The 17,391-nt window shown below is 38.7% G+C and overlaps 1 protein-coding gene across 3 annotated transcripts in view; it reads right to left on the bottom strand.

Annotated features, from left to right (window-relative positions):
• Positions 1-17,391, bottom strand: part of GRIK2 (glutamate ionotropic receptor kainate type subunit 2) — a 581,525-nt gene that overhangs the window by 19,769 nt on the left and 544,365 nt on the right. The gene's annotated exons all lie outside the window — the stretch shown is intronic.

Here is a 17,391-nt window from a genome sequence, read left to right as displayed (position 1 = left end):
CAGAACATTACTAAAGTGCATCTGTTGGCAGGAGAAGTCTCATTTGATAGGAAATTTTGACTGCTTTGGGAAAAAAGGAACATTTTATGCTCAAGGCCATTGGGGGTTCATTTTTCATGCACCTGCTTTTCAAGATCGAATTCAAGAATGTGATCTTTAATATAAATAATGCCCTGACGATGTGATTTTCCCTTTTCTATATTTGAGTCCATCATAGGATATATTGAAATGTACTTTGCCTCTAGTGGCTCTTTCATCCAGCAGGAAATGTTTAAAAAGATGAGATAGTGCTTCTCTCTATTTCCATATGTAGGAAATGACTACATACTTTAGTGTTCTTCCTCAGTAGAAACAGAAAACTATTTCTCCCTGAATGCCAATCAGATCTGTCTTTGACCTCATTGCCACTGCTTCTTGGCCACTAGCATCCATAGAGAAGATTCTTCTTTTTTAGAATCATACGAAAGAAAGATTCTTGCTGTATTTGGTTAAGAGTGGAAGAAGATATTACTGATTCAGTGTGGATTACTGGGGAATTCTTGGAATTTAAGTCCATACTGTTTAGGGTTGCCAAGGTGCAATGCAGGGATGAGTAAAGAAAATCACTTCTGCTTATCGCTTTTAGCCACTACTGGACATGGGCATTTACCTTTGAGTAAATATGTCGAGCGTTACACAGGAAATTATTTTGCACTGGTATCAGACATGTTTGTTGCTGCATAGCATAGCACTGCATATGTTTCAATGTCAATTGAATGTAATCTAGATTTTCCCTACCTCCATCCACATACACTACCAAAACTATGTGTGTGTCAAGGATTGCCCACTCTTGATTTACTGCCAGAAAAGAATATTATCTTCCTGATGTCCAGATGCTACTCAGCTATATTTCCTGAACTGCAGGGCAAATACAAGGGAGCTGGTTATATTAACGGAGATCTCCTTTCCTAAAATATGCTCTTTATCCTACTCTAACATTGTTTTTCTTTCAGTATCTGCCATATTTCAGGTAAAGCGTTAAAACATCTAATAGAACCTGATAGACTTCACCCTTTTCAGCACCTTTCTAAATCATTCAGAGCAAAGAGTGGAAGGAATATTGATCAAATTTGCAAGATTAATGTCATAGAGGACAACATCACAATTCTAAGTAGGAGCTTTAATACTGGGTCAAAGATGGGACTAAATAGTAACAGACTTTAGGTCCTGAATTTAAACAAGAAAAATCAAATGTCTAGATGCACGATTGACATCACTGCATATGATTTAAAGATTCTAATAAACCACCAGCTGAATATAAGTAGGCAGCAGCTTAGAAGACCAATGAAATATTGGACTGCATTTGCAAAAGCACTGCAGCCAAGTCAGAATGCAACAATGTTCTAAATACAACACTTTAAAAGGGATATGGAGAAGGCGCTGTTGGATCACAGAGAAGTAACCATGGTGATAAAGGGTCCGAAAGCTAAATCCTATGAAGAAGGCTTAAAAAAGAACTAAGCATATTCAACTTCCAAAAGAATAGAGTCTTCCTTTTATTCATGTATATTTATTAAATTTATATGCCACCCATCTCACCAAGAGGGGACTCTAGGCATTTTATAATCAAATAAATGCAACAAGATAAAACATTAAAATGTTAACATAATTAAGGTTAACATTAAACTGATTTGCAATTAACAAAGATAGCAAGAAATGAAACATGGTGCAGAGGGATATATAGATAGTATCTATATCTATATCTTTATAACGGTAGATGATAAAGGTCTACAAGTAAAAGGCTGTCATGTACAAGAGACAGAGGACATATTCTTTGTTGTAACTCAAGAGTAGTTTAAAGGCTGATCAGTTGAAATTAATAGAAAAGAGATTCAACATGAATATTAGGAGGAACTTGCTGAAAGAAGGAGATGTTAATTGTTGGTGGAGTCTATCTACAGCAGTAATGTACTCTGCCACCACACTAAAAGTCTTCACACTGGAGCTAGATTTGTTGAACATGATTTAGTGGATTGTTGCACTAGGTAGGATATAGCATGGAATGGCCTATAAGGGCCTTAGAATTCAGATTTTACAAATAAATTTATAATTACATAAGCCTGCACTGGATCACTGTTCATATTTGTCAAGATCAGACTTGCATTTCAGTTTTTCCACTTAATCCTGAAATCCTTAATCCTTAAATATATTTATGTATCTTTATATATTTATGTTGCTTGTATCCTTACAATTTAAATTGACTGGTTCCTAATATGATTGGATTGCTTATTGGTACCCGGGATTATCATTAAGTGTTGTACCTCATGATTCTTGACAAATGTGTCATTTTTTATGTACACTGAGAGCATGTGCACCAAGACAAATTCATTGTGTGTCCAATCACACTTGGCCAATAAAAAATCCTGTTCTGTTCTGTTCCATTCTGTTCTATTCTATTCTATATAAAATCACATTGAAAGTCTAAATAAATGCAAGATAGAAAAAACAATGGGGAGGAGAATATATGGGGTGTGTGTGCTATTAGTTGATCAATTACTGCCAGTGTGAAATTCTCACTTTGGGGCCCCAAACCAACTCACAGAGCCAGGTTTTCAGACTATTATCGAAAATCAGGAAGTATGGGAACCAAAGTCACCATGTCAGAGGAAGTTCTTCTCCTGGACCCAGAGTTTCTGTTACTCCAGAGTCCTGCTGATGGGATCTGCAGCATGCATTTTCTGCCACCACAGGTGGGATAGGCCTACACCATAGAGGTGAGACAGTTCTTCAAGTAACCTGGACCCATGCAGTGCAGAGTTTTATAGATAATACTAACACCTTTGCGCCTGGAAGCAAACCAGTAGCCAGTGCAGCTCTTGGATCAGTGGTGTAAAATGGGCCACTCTAGAGGCCCCCAAAGATTGCCCATGTTGTTGTACTCTATGCCAGTTGAAGCTTCCAAATGCTCTTCAAGGGTCGCTATATATATATATATATTTCTTATGGGATTGACTGTATTTGTTTATTTGTTATATTTATAGACTGCCATACTCCCATTTTAAACATACATTTAAAATGTGTGTTTAAATATATTTAATATAAAAATATTATATGTATGTATGTATGTATGTATGTATGTATGTATATGTACAGTGGAACCCCGACATAAGAGCCGCTCTACTTAAGAGCAACTCGAGATAAGAGCTGGGAGGGGAGAGATATTTTTGTTCTACTTACAAGCCCAAATTCGAGATACAAGCGCCAAGGAGCTGTCTCCTGAAGCCAAACTCTAACTTCCGCGTTCGGCTTCAGGAGACAGCTGCGAAGCGGCGCGCGTGTTTTAAAAGGTTGCAGCCGGCCTGGGGGGCTCGGGGGGGGGGGTGCTTGCAGCTTTCTTTCTTGCTCTTTTTCTTTCTCTCTTTTACCTTCCCTTCCTCTATTTCTTCTTTTCTTTCTCCTTCCCACCTTCTTCCCTCCCTCCCTCCCTTCACTCATTCCTCTCTTACTCTCCCCTTTCATAAGTTTCCTTGCTTCCTTCCTCTGTTCCTGTCCCTTCCCCCTTTCTTTCTTTCTTTCTTGCTTTCTTTCTTGCTCTTTTTCTTTCTCTCTTTTACCTTCCCTTCCTCTATTTCTTCTTTTCTTTCTCCTTCCCACCTTCTTCCCTCCCTCCCTCCCTTCACTCATTCCTCTCTTACTCTCCCCTTTCATAAGTTTCCTTGCTTCCTTCCTCTGTTCCTGTCCCTTCCCTCTTTCCTTCCTTCCTTCCACCCTCCGTCCATTCATTCACCCATTCCTCTCTTGATCGCTTAAAGCCGGTCCCTGGTGCAAAAAGGGTTGGGGACCTCTGTCCTACAGGATTGGGTGGCAGAGAAGTTGAACATATGTAAATTTAAAAGTTTAAGAAAGTTTACAAGTTAAGTGAAAGAAACTTCATTATTCATTTATATGTACATGTACATTTCTTCATTAAAAACATGTCTTTCTGCATAATTTAGACTAACTGTGAATTTTTTGAGGGCTGGAACCAATTAAAATTATTTACATTAATTCCTATGGGGAAAAGTCGTTCGAGATAAGAGATGCTCGACTTAAGAGCCCAGGTCCGGAACGAATTAAACTCGTATCTCGAGGTACCACTGTATATGTATATGTATGTGTGTGTGTGTGTGTGTGTGTGTATATATATATATATATATATATTTATTTTCGTAAATTTTCACGGGTATATGTATGTAGATTGTTCTGAGTTCGGGTTTTGCCCTGTGTAATATTTTGCATGTCTATGCGACGTTTCGGTGAAATCACATTCACCATCATCAGGCTGAAGTTCCAGGCTTCGTGTTGTTGTAAAATGGAATGTTTGCAACTGTCATTTCTTCCTAGTATATAGTGTGGGGGTGGAGATTTGGTTTGAATGTAGCAAATAGATTGGGTGATTATGGAACTTCAGCCTGATGATGGTGAATGTGATTTCACCGAAACATCGCATAGACATGCAAAATATTACACAGGGCAAAACCCTCCCTTCAGCTCTGCACCAGGGAAGGGTTACATATTTTGTGTCGAATCACCCTGGTGTATCGAAGGAACATCACAGCTCCTTATTTGCCTCTCGGCCCAACCCAGGGCCATTTCCAAGGCAGTTAATTTTATTGATAGCCGACAATTCTATCTATATGTGTCACATGTTTTTTTTGCTGAATTTGAAAATTAAGGGAGACTAGGATAGATCTATTTCGGCCTTATTATCGACACAAAATATGTAACCCTTCCCTGGTGCACACATTTTTTGCTTTTACATTGATTCCTATGGGAAAAATTGCTTCTTCTTACAAACCTTTCTACTTAAGAACCTGATCATTAAGTTCGTAAGTAGATGTACCATACTGTGTGTGTGTGTGTGTGTGTGTGTATGTGTATGTATGTATGTATATATGGTCATATTAAAATATTTTTATATTTATATTTAAAATAACAAATACAATTAAAACAGAATGGCAAATGCATAAGGTAATAAACAATCACCTCCAGTAGCAATCTGAATAATTAAAAAATCTTTATGAATGAAGGCAAATATATGTGTCCAAGGATAACATTGCAGGATCCAATCTGGGTCCATCAGCGTGAGCAGAGGTTTAGTATTCTGAGCTTTTGGACTCATGCTGGAACCCATTCTAAGGAAACATCTCTCTACCGGAATGTGCGTCGAGAGAGATTCCGTGAGCACAAGTCTGAAAGCGTGGAAAACTAAATCACTGGTCAATTGAGATTGTATCCTAAAAATTCTGTGAAGCAGCTCAGCCTTTATCAATTTTCCCAACATAAGTTGAGCAAGCCCCATCCAAGCTATGCCTGTGCGAGAGGGATGGAATTATAACTGAAACTGAATATGTCTTCCTGAAGTTCACATATGGAAGAGCCCTTAACATCCCGCCTTGAGGCCTGTGGAATCAAGGTAGATTCTATAAATAGAGCAGAAGGTATTGGGAGCCTGGTTTTATACATTTAATCAATACTTTCTCATCCCTGCTACACTGGTATTATTTCCATACAGGGGGCTTTTACTCAGCAGATGGATGTATTTTGTATCCATCACAGCTCCTGGATAGTCTATAGAGCCCAATACAGAGCACATTGCAACATAGTTCCCTCTAAGCTGAGCAGTGAGCAATCGCTCACTTAAAAATCATCATCAACTCAGAGTTTTCCAAACCTGCCCAGAAACCGAGAGGGAAAGAGTGAGAGGGAAGGAGAGAGAGAGGAAGAGAGGAAGAGAGAGAAACAGATAGAAAAAAGAGAGGAAGGAAAAGAGAAAGAAAAAGAATGGGAGTAAGGAAGAGAGAAAGAAAATCAAAATCTAGTTTGAAACTAGCTCAACTCTTTAAGTGGCATTTTGATATTGATAGAGTTGCCCTTTTATGAGCTCACTGTTATAGACACACAGTACAGTATTTTATTTTGAAATTCTCTGAGGCAAAACAGGGTGGGTTATTTATTTATTTATTTATTTGTTTGTTTGTTTAGTTATTTATTATTTCTGTGCCGCCCAGTCCCGAAGGGACTGCCGCTCAGACACTATACTTTTCCGCCCACCCCCCAAAAAAATTAGAGAGAACACTGCATTGCAATGACCAGTCTAAAGTGTGGATAAGTTTCTAATGACAAGGCACAATTTTATACTTATAATCGAGTACAAGCCAACTTTGTAACTTTTGACTGCTGTTTGCTTCTCTTGTCCACCTTTATGACTACTACAGATTTCACTGGAAAATGCTTTAAAAATTGTAACTGCTACAAATATTGGTCTGATTTATGGTAACTTCAATTGACCATGCATAAAAATAATAAATTTTAATCAGAAGAACTGGGAGCTCTTATCTGTTTTGGTCCTGTAAAGTGGGGGGGGGGGGGAAGAGATATAAGACCAAACTTGCTACTGCTTAGTCTGCAACAAATTTGACACCGTGAATCTAAATCTATACAGACTGATAGCTTAATTTTAATCTTCCATCATTATGTGTGTTCATCTTTGAACATTTTTTAATTAAACAGCAAACTTAAGCAATGTTTTGTTTTCCCCAGATCCATCATGTTACATGTAAACACTATTTATCAGAGTTTTATGTATAATACTCTTGAGCGTCAGATCTGAGATCGGACTGTAGCAACCATTCCATTTGTCTTCATGGTAGCATTAGAAGGTGGAAAATTGATGCAGAGGGGTTTATGTTTTTGTAGCTCAAATGTGTTTGCAATATATTTTAAATCAATAAAGAGGACAAACACATTAGTAAAACATGACATTTTTTCCCAGAGAAATATTTGTGAAAAAACATTTTTTGTTTTAAAAGTTATTAATTTCTGAAGCAATATCAGGGTGAAGGGATTAGAGATTGAGTAGATTTCATGAAATCCATGTGTATGAGGGCAAAAAAAGTAGATATGGAGGCTTGGTCACTTTGTCTTCACTCTCAGATTATATTCTATTATGTTTGATCTAATCAGAAAAAAAGGATAGTCTATCTTTTATCAAATAACAATTTAAAGTGTCAATTTTTAAAAAATCCAACTCTTCTTTAGTTCACATGTAAAGTTAGAAATCTTTCCCTCTCCATTGCACAAGTATGTTCCGTTTCAAAAATCTATCAAAACATCTGTTGATCTATTAAAATGACAAAATATTGTAAGCAAATATGTAAAGAAATTTGAGAGAAAGAAAATGTTTCTGTAATGTAAAAACAAAAGGGAATTGTGTAAAAAGTTATTAAGCATTACTTAATAGTTCTAAAAATTTGTCTGATCTTATTCCATGAAAAATTTGAGAGTGTGTTCAAACTAGTTTTATGTTTCGAGATACTAAAAACTGTAGTAATTGTACAAAAGGTATTGCAACTTGTCATTTTTTGATTCACTCTGAACAACTTTATCCATACTTTGACATCAACATTGGCAGCTAGGCACTTTAGAAAAGAAGTGTAATCACCAAAATTTGGCAATGACATATCCACGTAGCATGGATAAACTTTCTCATACCCATAGAAAATTTATAAAACACCCCACAACACAGACAACAACTAAATAAAGGAAATCTCAAAAATATCTATGTTTGACATTATCTCTCCATTATAACTGTTAACCCCAATTATGTATATCTCTCATCTACTAAGTTTGCATGCCCCAGTCCAAGGAAGAGTTTAAATACTGCCTGCGAGAAAAGTAGAGGAGAGTCTGGTGGGGAAATCTAGATCTCAAACTTGTACCTACTATACATTATTTATTTTGGAAAATTTGGAAGAAGGAATATGTTTTGTACTTGACAAGAAAAAAATGGCTGTGTGTGTATGTTAAAAATAAATTTACTTTTGACTCCGGAGTCTTAGATAACCAGAGTGGCACTGCTTTTCTCCAAGTGGATGGGATCCTGTCTATTCATTTATGCCTTTATATGATGCATTTAAAGGCTGACTGGCTTGCAGCCTATGTGCTAGAGGAAAATGATACAGATGTTCAGTTGCTTTCTTCTCCCCAAATGCAACAAAATTATGCACCCAGGTGTTTTGGGTGTGCATGTTCACATTGTGACAGTGTTCCCAGTTGCTTAAGCAATGGCATTGCTGCGATTACATTTTCTTTCTATTGCTTTCAAATTAGTTTTAGAAACATTTGCAACAATCTCCCGGGAACTGAAATAGAAGCCTTAGGAATGTAAGTGCTGTGGATTATTGTTTTTTTTGCACTTTTCTATCATGTGTCATTTATAAAGGCTTTTACATCCCCAACTGGCCTTTCCTTTGCCTGATTTTTATAGAAACAATAAGAAATATTATAACTGTGCTCTTGGGCTCCCTCACCACCCAAGATTCTTTTCTGACTCCCCAACCTCCTTAATTAAATCTAGGATAACTTACATTTTCAGATAAAAAAAGCACAGGGGAATTTTATGCTATTATAATTAAGATTTAATGAATATTTAATGCCTGGATTGTATTTATACATGAGATTAGAGTAATGGCTTTCGGTTTAAATACATTTCAGTAAAAAAAGAACAGTTTTGTTGATCCACAGAATCACATTTATATATTTAGCATTTTGTCACTTGTGTATACACACAAGCACACACACACACACACACACACACACACACACACACACACATGGAAGTGATAAAAATACCAAACAACAGCTTTAATGAAATAAAATTATATTTTGGGAAGAGGCAGTTTGCAGGATTTGATATATTTACTTTTCAACAGTTTCTAACATGTACACATGGCAGCTTCACATTTATTAAGGAAAACTGCAAATGAGACCAGATTATAGACATGTACTCTTACATATCAGAAAACGAAAGAGTTTTCTACTAAAAATCATATAAGAGGTTAGAGCAGAATATCTCCGGGACCGCCTCCTGCCGCACGAATCCCAGCGACCGGTTATGTCCCACAGAGTTGGCCTTCTCCGGGTCCCGTCGACTAAACAATGTCGTCTGGCGGGACCCAGGGGAAGAGCCTTCTCTGTGGGGGCCCTGACCCTCTGGAACCAGCTCCCACCTGAGATTAGGATTGCCCCCACCCTCCCTGCCTTTCGTAAACTCCTTAAGACCCACCTTTGCCGTCAGGCATGGGGGAACTAAAACACCTCCCCCTTGCCCATGTTGTTTTGTTGATTGATTGACTGTGTGCCTGTTTTTTATATATACTGTTTTTATGAGATTATTAATTTAAATTGTAACTAGATGGGTGGGCATTGGATTTGATATTATGTACTGTACTGTTTTTTTTATTATTGTTGTGAGCCGCCCCGAGTTTGCGGAGAGGGGCGGCATATAAATCCAATAAACCTAACCTAACCTAACCTAAGAACCGGGTTTGCTTTTCTCTGAGAAAAAAAAATGCTAACACTGTTCTTCTATAACAGAAGCAGCTATTAATTTTGATTTATTTTTCAGAAAGGCATCAACTGTGTAGCTTGGTCATAAATAAGTAACAATATACCAGTTACTGTCCATACAATACAATACAATACCGCACTACACAACACAATGTAATACAACCCTGCTAAGTAGGAATGAAGAACATTTCAAGCCCAAGGCATTTCCATACAACAGAATACAAATAGTAGCACTTCTGCTTCATGGATTCTGAAGTCCTAAACTTAGAACAAACTTACTAATCCATTCAGAATTTACGCTGTTTTGAACATTCAACATATAAGTGTTTTGGATTGCCTTCCCTTAGCTGGTCTCACACCACAGAAAACTTTCCAATACAGGTAGTCCTCACTTACAATTGATCAATTACTGTCAAATGTTGCATTGATCTCACCCAGTTACTCAAATGCATTTTAGATGCTTGGTAACCTGTTCGTGTTTATGACTGGTTGCCAAGTGCCTGTGCTCGACATTTGCAATCTTCTCTGCTGACTTTAATAATTTATCAAAAACATATTGGGACAATGGATAACTGGGCCAAAGGCCAAATAAGGCCAAAATAAAAATATAGAATGGATTTCGAATACTACAAAGGGTTTAAAGACATATATTAGTTATATAGTAACTAATACTTTTCAAATAAGACAGAACTATTGTGTAAGACCAATGTGTTCCATTTTTAAAACTAGGAAATGAATGATGGAGGATACTTTGGCTTGATAGGTGGGAGGAACAGATTTAAACTCTAGTGTCAGGGGGTGATTTGGCTCTATCAGACTGAAGTTTTGAATACATATGAATTATTTTTGTCTACAATACAACAGTTCATTTAGCAGCATCAAGTCTCTAGACATTTTTTCTGTTACCTAGCTCCTAATCCAGATTGACTTTCTAGAAAAACAGAAGTGTATAGCTATGGCCAATCTGAAGCTTCACGAAGGGGAGGTTATTCAATAAGTTAGACACCAGTGCAGAGAAGTCCCATTCCAGAATGGGTACCATAAAGCAATTAAAGCAGAATGTATTCCAAATGACTAGAAATATGTGAAGGATGAAAAGGCTAAATCAGTTATGTTAGGAAAATATGGTCTAAGTTCTTTATGGATTTATATGCTAGAGCAATACATGGAGATGCGACTACATTGGTATGATGTATGTTCACAATAAGACACACAAGTGAATAAAGTTACTATGTAGCTTCTAGCCAATTTCAATGGCAGACTCACATGGACTTCATTATCAATTTGAAGTTGGATTAGTATGGCCAAGCTATCCTTATTAGATAAGCAACATATCTGAAATATAAACTTGAGTCGATAATTGTTGATCTTAGCCAAAATTATCCCCTGGGATTCCTGGATGAATCCAGGAGCATCATAATTGTAAGCCTGTTCCTTTAGTGGGGTATGCGATTCACCCAGAACAGGCAATTTCCTAATCATGAGAATTAGGGATAACCTATGTACTACGTTTTTCCCCTGTAGAGAGTTAGTTTCTTCCTCCCCATTTATTTTACTGAAAAATCTTTTCAAACTGCACACTCTGTCTCTCTTGAATACAATCTAATTCAGCTTGATATCATCAATCTATTGATTGTATTTATCAGCTTCATATAAATACTTAATCCTGACATGTTAGCTTCAGAATTCTTTACAATAAGACTGATTGGAAACCAATTGACAGTCTCCTAATGCTATTCTCTGTATTTGCTTCCCAACAAGAAGGAATGGAACCACCACATACAAGAGTCCCCAACCCTCAATTCCTGGAGATACTCCAAAAAGATGCTTTATTTCATATGATATGAGGGCCCAGATCAGAGCTGGATTCCTTCCAGTTCAGACTGGTTCACCTGAACTGGTAGCAAACTGCTGGTGATATTATGATGATGTCATAGAACCAGATCCTTTAAAAAAAATGGATTTTTTTTCAGTCTTTTTTCTTCTGCGCATGCACAGAAGCTGAGTTTCCAGCACTGTGCATGCATCACCATCTTGTTTTTGGCTTTTTTTTGCACTGCACATGTGTGTGCATAGGAAGTGTGCATGTGGCCATGAGACGTAGCCACACGACATGGGAGGAAGTGATCCAGCAGAGAGGTAAGTTAGAATCCACACCTGGCCCAGATTCTTGGGGGCAATATGCTGACTCTGTAAATGGCTTAGAGAAGGCTGTTAATCACTGTGAAGCAATATACTATATAGGTCTCAGTGCTATTGCTATATGAAAAGCCTCAAAGACATCCACAAAAAGTTGCATAATACTATATTAGAGATACTCAAATATTTTGGTTGGGTAAAATCTTCTCCCTTTTCCCTCTTTAGAACAGAATTCGGATTAAGAAATGTGGTTTCCTGCACTTTCCAGGATTTATCAAAATCTAGAAAGAGTGTTGGCCCTTTTGCATTTTGGAATTTGTGGTGCTTCATAGGTTTTACATTGTTTAACTAGAGAATAGTACAACAATCTGTACTATTATTTCTAACTTATCTAACTTTCAGATAAAATAGGGTACAGTCTCAGGGGTGGGCTGCTGCCCTGATGGGGAGGAACGCAATGGGGTAGCAAAAATGGAGCACCATCCCAGAGCACCCAATTTGTACTGAAAGATGTTGAAAGAAAATGTAGGGCGTCCTTCATAAGCCATGCCCACAGTGTGGTAGTAAAAATTTTGGTAGCCTTTCACTGGGTACAGTAGAGTAGTAGCAAGCACAATATGTCTACAGTTAGCAGCTATAGTGGAGACTTTCAATTTCACAGCTCATCCTCTCAGCTCCAACACTGTATCACCTACAGTGAGCAGAGCTTTCCATCAACCCCTTCAGTTGAGAGCATCAAAAAAAATATCTTGAGAATTCAGCTTCGCTACTACCTTTGTTACCATCATCTATGGTTGCTGATCAATTTCCGGGCACAATTCAAAGTGTTGGTTATGACCTATAAAGCCCTTCATGGCATTGGACCAGAATACCTCCGGGACCGCCTTCTGCCGCACGAATCCCAGCGACCGGTTAGGTCCCACAGAGTTGGCCTTCTCCGGGTCCCGTCGACTAAACAATGTTGTTTAGCTGGACCCAGGAGAAGAGCCTTCTCTGTGGCGGCCCCGACCCTCTGGAACCAGCTCCCCCCCGGAGATTAGAACTGCTCCCACCCTCCTTGCCTTTCATAAAGTTCTTAAGACCCATCTCTGCCGTCAGGCATGGGGGAACTGACACATCTCCCCTGGGCCTATACAGTTTATACATGGAATGTTTGTGTGTGTGTTTGCTTTTAATAATGGGGTTTTTAGTGTTTTTTAAATTATTAGATTTGTTTTTTACATTGTTCTTGTTTTTGTTGTGAGCCACCCCGAGTCTACGGAGAGGGGCGGCATACAAATCTAATAAATAAATAAATAAATAAATAAATAAACAAACAAACAAATAAACAAACAAACAAACAAACAAACAAACAAATCCTCATGTCAAAATACATTTTTTTAAAAAAGTGGGCATTTTCCATTTTTCCATGGATGCATAATTTAGACTAGATATTAATTCATAGGCATGTATGTGTGTGTGTAGGTTACATATTTTGGAAAAAATTCTTAGAATTTCAAAATGACTGCTTTTAGAGCATCATGTCTCATTGCAGAAGAATAAAGAATGGAGCAGAATAACCCCTACCCTTCTCTGTATCATCCAGCCTAAGAGAAACTACAAAACTAGGAGGGATGAGTTTGAAAATGCTCATCTTTGCTCTGGTAAAGAATGAAATGAATTTTTTTGGAAAGGCAACACCACATTTGTTCAATTCAGTAGCATAAGAACATAAAGATCAAAATCACTCCCAAGAGGTAATGCAGACTGAATAAGCTAAACAGTTTATTACCGCCCATCGCCTAGCAATTAAATATGGTAGATTCAAAGTCTACTCGAAGTAAGGATTCTGCAAACCAAGGTAGAACAGCAGCATTATAATGCACTCATTAATGGACTGGGTAAACATCAATAATTCATGAAGTCATATTCTGAGCAGAATACAGTATGAAGCTGTGGATCATAAATTATTGTCTGAAACCCCTTTTGGGTGGCAAAGCCTTTAATTTAAAGGAGCGGAGTGTGAAATACCTCTTTTGAGATGATCTGCCTGATGAATTAAGATGAAAAAGACAAGCCTTCAAAATGAGCTAATTCCAAAGAGCACTTTAATCATGCGCTATTCGGCTGACTGAAATAAAAGAAGAAAAATATTCCCCAACAGCACCAGAGGAACCCAGGAAATTGTCTTACACTGACTTAGACCTGATTATCTAGGTCCATAGTGTCAAAGCTGATTAGCAACAATGCTCTAGAATTGTAGACAGGGGCCCTTTCAAGCTTAAGAAAGACTTCATGAACTCAATCTGTATAGTCTGGAGGACAGAAGGAAAAGGGGGGACATCATCAAAACATTTAAATATGTCGAAGGGTTAAATAAGGTTCAGGAGGGAAGTGTTTTTAATAGGAAAGTGAACACAAGAACAAGGGGACACAATCTGAAGTTAGTTGGGGGAAAGATCAAAAGCAACGTGAGAAAATATTTTACTGAAAGAGTAGTAGATCCTTGGAACAAACTTCCAGCAGACGTGGTTGGTAAATTCACAGTAACTGAATTTAAACATGCTTGGGATAAACATATATCCATCCTAAGATAAAATACAAAAAATAGTATAAGGGCAGACTAGATTGATCATGAGGTCTTTTTCTGCCGTCAGTCTTCTATGTTTCTATGTTAGGTGGAAAAGCCCCAATAATAGCAGCAACAACAGTAACCACACATACCTTTCTAATATGCGCAACACACTACTGACAATAATTTAACTAAATTAAGCAAGCAGATGTAATCACAACTGCCACCCACTTTGTCCAATCACTATATCACTTTCTTTGCATATATAATACAGATAATTACAAGAATAAGAAAATATAATACTTAACAGAAATCCTTTTCAGAGTGACATTGAACTTTTACCATAGAACATTTATAGAATTTTGACCAAAGCATGAAGAAAACTGAACTCCTAGCCAAAAGCAATATGAACGGTTCTTGGTTTCAGTTTGAAATTTTGAAATTAAATGATGGCCTTGAAGCCATAGATTCAGTCATCAATGGAATTATACTGGAAAGCTATACTTTTATTTGATAAACATTATACACCTTCAGGGAATATGAAACTTTTTTGACAATTGCAGTTGAAAGTAACACATTTGGTAGGACTGATGGCTTATACGCAAGGAAAAAAAAAGATCTTTCCATTTCTATATTCTTAATCTTCCAAAGTCAACAGTTTTTAAACAATCTTCTTGTAACTTGGTTGAAGTATAATGTAAATATTGAGGCTAAATGGAAAATTTCAGGAAGCCTACTGTTCAACTGTGCTACTTTAGATTTTCTGTTTTCATTATTCCCACTATTGCTTTAATTGTGGCACTGAAGTCTTTGGATATTAAAAGGGAATTGCTAAATAACGAAATCTACTTGAGATATTTATTAATTATTTATTTATTTAGTTCAATCTGTATACCACCCAACTCCCTAAGGACTCTGGGCAGCTCACAACCAAAAAGAACAAGACATATAGTATTAATATTAAAACATTTAAAATAATTTTTTTAAAAAAAATGATTAAAAACACACAATAAAACCATACATATCATTTATGCTGCATCATCTAATCAATGGTCCCAGGCTTGCCGGAAAAGCCAGTTTTACAGCTTTCCGGAAGGCCAGTAGGGTGGAGGTAGTACAAATCTCAGGAGGTAGCTGGTTCCAGAGAGCCAGAGCTGCCACAGAGAAGGCTCTCCCCCATGGCCCCACCAGCCAACACTGTTTAGCTGAGGGAACCCGGAGAAGACCAACCCTGTGGGCCCTGAGAACCCGGAGAAGACCAACCCTGGGAGCTATGTGGTAGAAGGCAGTCCTGAAGATAATCTATCCCTAAGCCATGTAGCACTTTAAAGGCAATGACCAATATTTTGAATTGTGCTCAGAGACCAATTGGGAGCCACTGCTGCTCACAGACAGTGGGTGTAATGTGGATGTATCTAGGTACAGTCACAATACTGTGTTTTGGAGCAGGTGTAGTGTTTGAACGTTTTTCAGGGATAGCCCCATGTAGAGCGCATTGCAACAATATAACTGTGAGGTGATAAGGGCACAAGTGGCCGTGAAAAAAGCCTCCTAATCCAAGTAGGGTCTCAATTGGTGCAACAAGCAAACCTGTGCAAAGGTCCCCCTAGCTAAAGCTGTTCATCCAATTTCAGATGAGAGTCTAGGAGAACACCCAGATTGCGAACTCATTCTGAAGGGGGTAATTTTTCCCCTCCCAGAACCAAGGATGGACAGTCAGTATAGTCCTTTTGGGGCAGTACCCACAGCCACTCGGTCTTGTTGGAGCTATGTTTGAGTCTATTAACTCCCATCCAGACCCTCAGAGCCTCCAAGCACTGGCACATTACACTTACCACTTCACTGAACTGACTCGGGGTGGAGAGATACAACTGGGTATTGCTGATCACCCCATGCTGTCTGATGATCTCACCCAGTGGTTTCATGTAGATGTTAAATAGAAGATGAGAGAGGACCGAACCATGTGGCACCCCAAAGAGGAGAGGCCTAGGGGTCAACCTCTGTCCTCCTACCAAGACCAACTCTGACTGACTGGAGAGATAGGAGGAGAACCATTGCATCACAGTGCCTCCCACTCCCAATTCCCCTAGTCTTCACAGAAGGATACCATGATCAATGGTATCAAAAGCTGCTGAGACGTCAAGAAGCACCAGAGATCATCCATGAGGCTGACAAAAGCAGTTTCTGTGCTGTAGCTGGGCCTGAAGCCTGATTGGAAAGGGTCTAAATAATCTGTTTCATCCAAGAACTGTAAGAGCCGGAGTGCCACCAATTTCTCCACCACTTTTCCCACAAAGGGTAGGTTGGAGACTGGATGAAAGTTATTTAACTCAGCTGGATCTAAGGAAGGCTTCTTGTGAGGAAGGGCCTCACAACTGCTTCCTAGGTTGCAGCAAGGACCCCTCCCTCAAGGAGGCATTCACTGAGCCATGAACCAGTCTTGTGTTTCCTCCCTGCTGGCTGAGACCAGCCAGGAGGATAACGGGTCCAATAAACAGACCTACCCCTGTCATCTCAGTCGGAATTGCCTAATCAGACTTCAGGTCCATCCGAATCTGGGTGACTTTGTGTGCCAGAAACTGAACAAATTCCTCAGCCCTACACTGCAATGGCTCCTCTGTTCTCTCTATATTGAGAAGGGAATGAGTCACCCTAAAAAGGGTGGCTGGGTGTGAATCCACAGATCCATATAACCACTAGGTAAGTCCTAATAAAAGCTCTGAACAGTGTTCGGTCAGATTCAGAGTTACTGGTTCTCCAGTGTCGCTCTAGACGTCTCTTCTGGCACTTCATCTTCTGGAGCCCCTTGATAAACCAAGGAGCTCTCCTGGATCCACCACCAAGGAGCTCTCCTGGATCCTCCACCATGGAGAGGTCACAAAGGTGCAATCCAGTTCCAGGCAAACACCAGGGACTCAGCTGCATTGCAGACAAGAGTGTCAGGTATTCCCCCAAGCTCCATTTTGAACCCTCTAGAGTCCATTAGGTGTCTGAGGTCCACCTCCTTGTGATGGAGGAGTGGTGCCTTAAAGTCCAGCCTCAGCAAGAAATGATCTGATCATGACAAAGGAGAAACATCTATATCCCTTAATAACACATGTGTCCACTGTCCCTAGACAAACACTAAGTCAAGTGTGTGCTTCCCCCCCCCCCCCCCCAGTGAGTCGGACCCTGAATTACTTGGGACAGGTCCATGGTTGCCATGGAAGCCATAAAGTCCTGAGCCACATCCGAAGATTCACCAAGCAATGGTAAATTAAAGTCCCCTAAAACCATAAGTGTGCCTTGAAAAATCCTGCAGCGTCATAATGAACACTCTGATAATATTTCAA

This window comes from Erythrolamprus reginae, chromosome 1, assembly GCF_031021105.1.
Source record: "Erythrolamprus reginae isolate rEryReg1 chromosome 1, rEryReg1.hap1, whole genome shotgun sequence".
NCBI classification, from domain to species: domain Eukaryota; kingdom Metazoa; phylum Chordata; class Lepidosauria; order Squamata; family Dipsadidae; genus Erythrolamprus; species Erythrolamprus reginae.
This window is presented reverse-complemented; position numbering and strand designations above follow the sequence as displayed.